This window comes from Belonocnema kinseyi, chromosome 10, assembly GCF_010883055.1.
Source record: "Belonocnema kinseyi isolate 2016_QV_RU_SX_M_011 chromosome 10, B_treatae_v1, whole genome shotgun sequence".
NCBI classification, from domain to species: domain Eukaryota; kingdom Metazoa; phylum Arthropoda; class Insecta; order Hymenoptera; family Cynipidae; genus Belonocnema; species Belonocnema kinseyi.
Genome location: NC_046666.1, coordinates 79264087 through 79271164, shown reverse-complemented (window position 1 = coordinate 79271164; position 7078 = coordinate 79264087).

Below are 7078 nucleotides of genomic sequence, written 5' to 3'. Positions count from 1 at the left end.
AGTTAGAAAATCGTTGGACTCGCTGTATCGACCTAAAAGGAGAGTATGTTGAAAAATGAAACCGACTTTGGCCAAAAAAACGTCTCCGTGTTTCATTTTTCAAGGATTTATCAGACTGCCTAGTAGTCGGGAACTTTAATCAATACTCTACACTGACAGAATTGAAAGTCAATGAAAATGCATTCCCATTAGCTACAACTCAAAAAAGTTTTGAAAACCTTTTATCAGCTCTATTTCTTCATTAATTATTTTTTGTTATTATACATCATATAGTCAAATAAATTAACTGTAAACGGAAATATAAATATGAATTAATTTAAATAGTATGCATTTCGTAGCATAGGGTCTAACATTTTTTTATATATTTTTTTCTAAAAAATTTTTTTCCAACATTTTTTCAAAGCAATTTTTATTCTAATTTTTTTTTAAATTTTTCTCAGACTTTTTTTTCAAAAATTTGTTTCAAATACTTTTCTATGGATTTTTTTAAAAGTTTGGTTGAACAATTTTTTTTCTCGCCTATTTCCATTAATTTTCCTTAATGTAACTTTTTAATTTTCAGCTGCTTTGGACTAGTTCACAACGTTTCAGAATAACGTGAAATTTAATTTTTAAGATAAAAATTGATTTTGAATCATGTTTAATTTCTTATTTTCTATCATTTTAGACATCCTGGCAGTTTTTCCAAAATGTTGAACAAATTTTAGCTGCTTCACACTTTGAAATTTGTATGGTATGGACGGTGGACCAGTCCCAGCTCTGGGCCAGAATAGACTGCCAAGAAAATAGGAAAAAAAATTAATTTTAAAAAGTATTAATTTCTTATTTTTTATAATTTCAGACATCCTGGAAATTTTTCGAATACGTTAAAAAACACTTTGGCTGATGGACACTTGGAAATTGTTATGTTATAGATTGCTGACCAGGCTCAGATCTGAACCAAACTAGACTCTCAGGACAATAAAAAATATATGTTTAAAAGTGTTAATTTCTTTTTTTTATGATTTTGAACACCCTAACATTTTTTCGAATATCTTAAAAAAAAAAACTTTGACTCATTGGAATTTAGAAAGTTTTATGTCATGGATTACTCACCAGTCCCAGATCTGGGCCAGGCTAGACTGTCATGACTAGGCGGTCTAGACGTTCCCGGATCTGGGCCAGATCTGATTTTAGACAGCCAGAAGATTTTTCCACTAGTGTATTTGTATCTTATGAACTAATAATCTAGAAAATTATAATTAAACATATAGTCGGATTTCAGAAAATACATTTTCGAATTTTCCTGTGCGACGCTGACACAACAAATAAACGCGAAAAATAAAGACCCACCATAAAAGACTTTTTCATGCGGACGTCAACAAGTATGGATATATGAAAGTAAATACAGTATTATATATAATGTCGAGAAATTTAGTTCATTAAGACATATTTCTAAAGAATTTTTTTAATCTGGTCCGCTTATAATATGATTTATGTTAGAATTGTGAGAGATAATGATTATAACATATATATCAAAGACAGCAATTGACAAAAATCAAGCAGAAACGAAATATGCATTTCCCTTACTTACCGACTGCAGAAAATAGTAGCATTTCTGCATGGACATACAAAAAACGGGACTACGCATGCCATCCTAACTTTGGCGAGCGGGGTTGAATCCACGGGAGGAGTGAGAATTCCATGATTGGGGAGATCCGCCATCTTACGATGTGCCATTTGATTATGCGCACGAGCATTTTTGCCGACGAACTGTGCATGAAAATATAAACCTGTGAGCGCTGCGATGTTTGTCGCGGGACATGAAAAGGTGGCGGAACTCCCCCCTCCTTGCATCACCCACGCAATGGCATGCCTAGTCCCTTGTTTCCTATGTCCATACATTTCTGCAATAGATATTTCAATGCGCAACAATATGCCGGCCTTAGCATTATAGCTGCCTATAATGCTCAGGTCAACTCTGCCACATAAGAGAGACATTACATTTCAGGGATCTTGTGCTTCTGCTAGAGAACAGATTTTTTAAAAAAGAAAATGAATCTTCATTTCAGTTAGGTTGATATGATAAATATATTTTAAGTTTAAAATCAGAACACAATTATGATAAATAATGGTAAAAGAAAAAACGTGGTTATAAACAGCCGAAAATGCACGAGCACGAGCCCCCCCCCCCACCGACTTCACGATTCGTTTTCGGTGGCTTACTGGCTATTTGGAGGAGTTTTTAAGAAAACTGAATTTCGCGGGGTGTCAAGAGAATGAAAGTTCAGGCAATTTTGCTATGTTCTATAATTTTAGAAAAAAAGAAGGATATTAATTCGTATCAAACCTTCTTACACAATTTTGTTGTACATCTTGCCTTAAATTTATTTTGTTTTAAAAAATGTGCTTTCAAATTTTCGTAAGTTTAAGAGATATTCAGGAATTCTGAAACGATTAGAAAATAATTAAAATCTGCAAAGATTTTTTAAAGAATTTTTTAAGGTTTCATGAAAATGAAAAATATTCTTTTTACATTTTGAATAATTTGTTTAAATTTTTTGTCTTTGAATCTCCTAGAATAATTATTAATATATAAATTTATAAACAAACTGATAATACTTATTTTATTGTATATAAAATCTTTACTGAATCTTTAATGCATTAAAATACTTATCTCAGAATTACAAAATTTAGCTTTTACAAATTTATTTTAATTGTAAAATAATTGTAATTCGAAATTCATTGTAAATAGTTGTAAAATAAATGCAACAAAATTTATTCTATGAAGAAATATCTCATGATTATAAGAAGAGAAAAAAATTGTTAAGGTAAGTGTTTGTAGAATTTTAATAACTAATGAACATATTTTTATATTATTTTTCCTTGATTCTGGCCGAGGGTCAAACATGGTACACAAAAACCGTCGTGAAATTTCAAATGAAAACTGTACTCTCTACACATTAATTTTTTTAAATTTAAAATAATAATACTTTTATAAATATTGCCAAAATTTCTTTGAATATCATACACATTGATTTTTATTGATAAAATTCCTGTAAATAGTTGGTGTTTTTAAAATTTTACGATATTTGTGTACCATGTTTAACCTTAGGGAATAGATTTCAGTAATAAAATTATAAAAATATCTCCATTAGTTAGTAAAATACTATGAAGAATCGCCTTTCAAATTATAGTTTAAATTGAAGAAATAGATATTTCTCTTATCGTTTTTCAGCATATGATTTTTCACTAAACGTGAAGCAAATTAAAATACACTTAAAAAATAAAAAGAAGAAATTTCAGAAATTCATGCAGTTTTCTGTTCATAAAATCGCACACATTTTTTAATGAAATTCCTTTCCACACCACATTCAAAGGAAAATTTAACAACATTTTTTTCAAATGATCAGTCTTTTGAATGAGGTCAAGTTGATAACTTTTTGGCTTTTTCTCTTAAAATCCTCAAAATTGTGATTATAGTCTAAAATAGCATGAAAATAGATGTATCAAAAAAGAACCTAGAGAACTTTAAAATTTTTTTATTGGATTTAAAAAAATATGAGAAAAATTCGAGTCTTTTTAAAAGATGTTTAGGACATTTAGAAGTTTGGAAGATATCAACGAATAATTGATAAATTTTGAGAAATGTTTTCAAAATTTTAAATATTTCTAATACGTTTAAAAAAAAAATAAATTCCAAAAAAATATTTTTAACTTACTACAATTTTCTGAAAAATTTAAAAAAGCATTCAAGATGTTAATAACCTGACTTATATAATCTTCTAAAATTTTCACAGGAATTTTAAGAAAAATTATTTTATCTCCTTGAAATCTTTCTGAATTCCCTTAAAGCTTCCAAAGTTCATTTTTTTCGATATTTGTGATAATCTACATTTCTAGAAAATTTAAGTTTAAAATTAAGTTTCAATCTCTTCCATTCTTCTAAATATTTCTTGAAGTTACTGGATTATTTACGTTTTTTAAAACATTTTAATCTTATCAAATTAAAAAATTTTGCTTTAATATCTTCTACAGTCTTCTTTTAAATTTTAGGAAATCGTTTGATGTGTTTTAAAATCTTTTTGAATTTTTTTGTTAAGTACATTTTTGTAAATAAAAAGTATTAAAAATTTTCAAACGATTATTAGAAAAATAATTCCTTTTTCTAATATTTTCAGACCTTCTAATCTTCTAATTTTTAGGAATTATTCAAATTTTTCCGGATTTTTTTGCAAGTCTTAATTATTTTTTAATCGTTTACAAATTTCTGAATATCTCGTAAACTTACTAAAATTTGAAAGCAAATTTTACAAACCAACATAAACATAACACAAAATGGTGCAACAAAATTGCGCAAGAAGGTTTAATAAGAATTAAATTCCTTATTTTTTCTAAAACTATATAATATGGAAAAATTACGAAATAATTTGTAAAAAATTGTGATATTTTTTTAAATTTTCTCTCAGAATTCATTCCATTCCATTTTTGGTAGAAAAATAATTTTTTAAATGAAAATCGAACTATATGTTTAAAAATTGAACTATTTTGTTGTAACTTCGATTGTGTGTTTTTTTAAAAACAATTTTCAGTTGAAAATTCATTTCTTCCATCGAAAATGAAACTATTTTAAAATTAAAATTTTTTAAAATAACTATTTCGGTTGATAATTGAACTGTTTTGTTGAAAATTCGATTTTGTTGTTGTTGAAAAAACATTTTCTTATACTAAACATTTAATTGTATCATTTTTTGTTGAATTGTTCTTCTTTTTTGGTAGAAAATTATTCTTGTTTAAAAATTCATCTATTTTAATAAAGAATTCATTTCTTTGGATGAAAATGCATTTTTTGTTGAAACTTATTTTATTTTGGTATAAAATGGTTGAAAGTTCATCTATTTTTTTACAAATTGAACTATTTTTCTGAATAATTTTTGGTTGCAAATTGATTTTTAAGACTGATACTGTAACAGTTTTTCGGTGAAAATTCATCTATTTTGTTAACAAAAATTTTCGCTGTTTTAAAATTGATTTTGAAAATTTTGAAATTCTGTTTTCGGTGAAAGTTATTGATTTGAAAATTAAAATATTTGTTTGCAAATTTAATTTTTTGCTTGGAAATTTAAATATTTTGTTGAAACTTTGATTTTTTGGGTTTGATAATTATTTTTCAACTGAAAATTTATCTATTCAATTTTTTGTTGACACATTATAATTTTAGTTCAAAATTAATTTCTTTCGTTGAAATTTCAATTTTTTGTCTGAAAATTTAACTAGTCCATTTTTGATCTAATACTTATTTTTTTAGTTTAAAATTCGTTTCTATAGATGAAAATTGAACAATTTTGTTGACAATTTTTTTATCTCGAAAAATTTTCTTTTTAGTTATAAATTTATCTTCTGTTGGCGAATTATTCTTATTGACAAATTAATTCGTTTTAGATAAAAATTCATTTCTTTTGTTGATAAAATCGCATTTTTATTTATTTGGGTTCAAAAATTAATTTTTTTCAGCTGCAAACTTCAGTATAAACTACAATGCTTAAGTTAAAAAATGTATTTTTAAAAGGAATTCCTTAGGTTGAAAATTTAACTATTTTGTCGAAAATTTGTCTTTTATTTGTTAAACACCCATTGGTTACTAAAAATATGACTAAGGCATGCAGCACTAAATTTGAAACATTCGCAATAAACCTAATGGTTCTAAGGTAATTCGGGATTTCAAAACCTGAATAAATTTGAGGAGCAGCTACATCGTCATTCGTGAGGTCGGAAGAGCTCGGGTTCCTGCTCGTGCATTTTCGGCTTTACACGAGGCTGGGCTTCGCAGAATTTAACAGAGCCGACTCTCCGACACAATTGGTTTAAATCACGAAGGAATAATAAGGAGACCCAACTGCCAGTGGGAAGCCACCTGAAACTGGCAATAGAAACATTACCGTAAGTAATGCGCACATTACAGGAAGATCTTAGATTTGAGTGCGCAGGTTAGCAGTTGTCCTCTTCCTCTACACGGAAAAGTGTGCGAGTGAGAAAGTTTGTCAAATTGACGGAAGTTAGAGCTTGTGTTCTTTTCTTGATTATCATACGAAAGATACACAAAATAAGTATATAGTAAGTATTTTCGGTACTTATTTGAAAAATGTGTGAACGGACTTTGAGGAGGAAACGTATAGGTAAGGACCTTTTAAATTTGTAATATGATAAATAGGCTACAGATTCTCAAGGCTCAATGCCAGTTAGGTAGAACAATAAAATTGATTAGACGTTTAATGTACTTACAATGAAGGCTTTAAAAAAACGAAGTGGATTTGCCTTCTTCGGTGTGTAATTTCGTCCACAACCCGGAACTTGACACCTCATGGCTTAGAATACATTTCTGACACTTGCATCAAAACAAACAAACAGAACCTCTCAACTTACGTCAATTTGAGACAAACTTTCTCACTTGCATACTTTTCCATGTATAGGAAGAGGACAACTGCGCACCTGCGCACTCAAATCTAAGATCTTCCTATAATATGCGTATCACTTACTGTAATATTTCTATTGCCAAGTGGGGGAACGGAGTTTGGTCTCCTTATTATTCCTTCGTGATTTGAATGTATCGCTTCCAAATGGGAGAGTGGTGGGGCCGAAAAATCCCACGTTCTGGAGACACTGATACACATAATGAATTCTTCGCACTTTAGTCTTTGGCATATCTAGTTAGCACAAAAGCCATAACGCCGCCAGTCACAGAATAAAACAGTCCAGCGTTATACACATTAAGAAAACATAATGAAATTTAAAGATGTAAAATAAAATAAGCCTAATGAGAAAACTGACACATCAATCAGGTTTGATATAATTTTTTCAATAGTTTCAAAATTTTCTTGTACAAACATACTTGAAATTTCGACTGAAATATCTTACTCTAAAACTAATTTTCTTGCTCTTTTGCGACGAGAAATGAATTTATTTTTGTAACAATCAATTACCTCATTTCTATTCCTTATTTTATTATTATTACACCATTAAGCCATTTCCCTTTCAGGGTAGGCGTGACTCACTCGGCAGGGGAAAGGAGTAGTGTGTGGATGGGATAGAGATTTTTCAG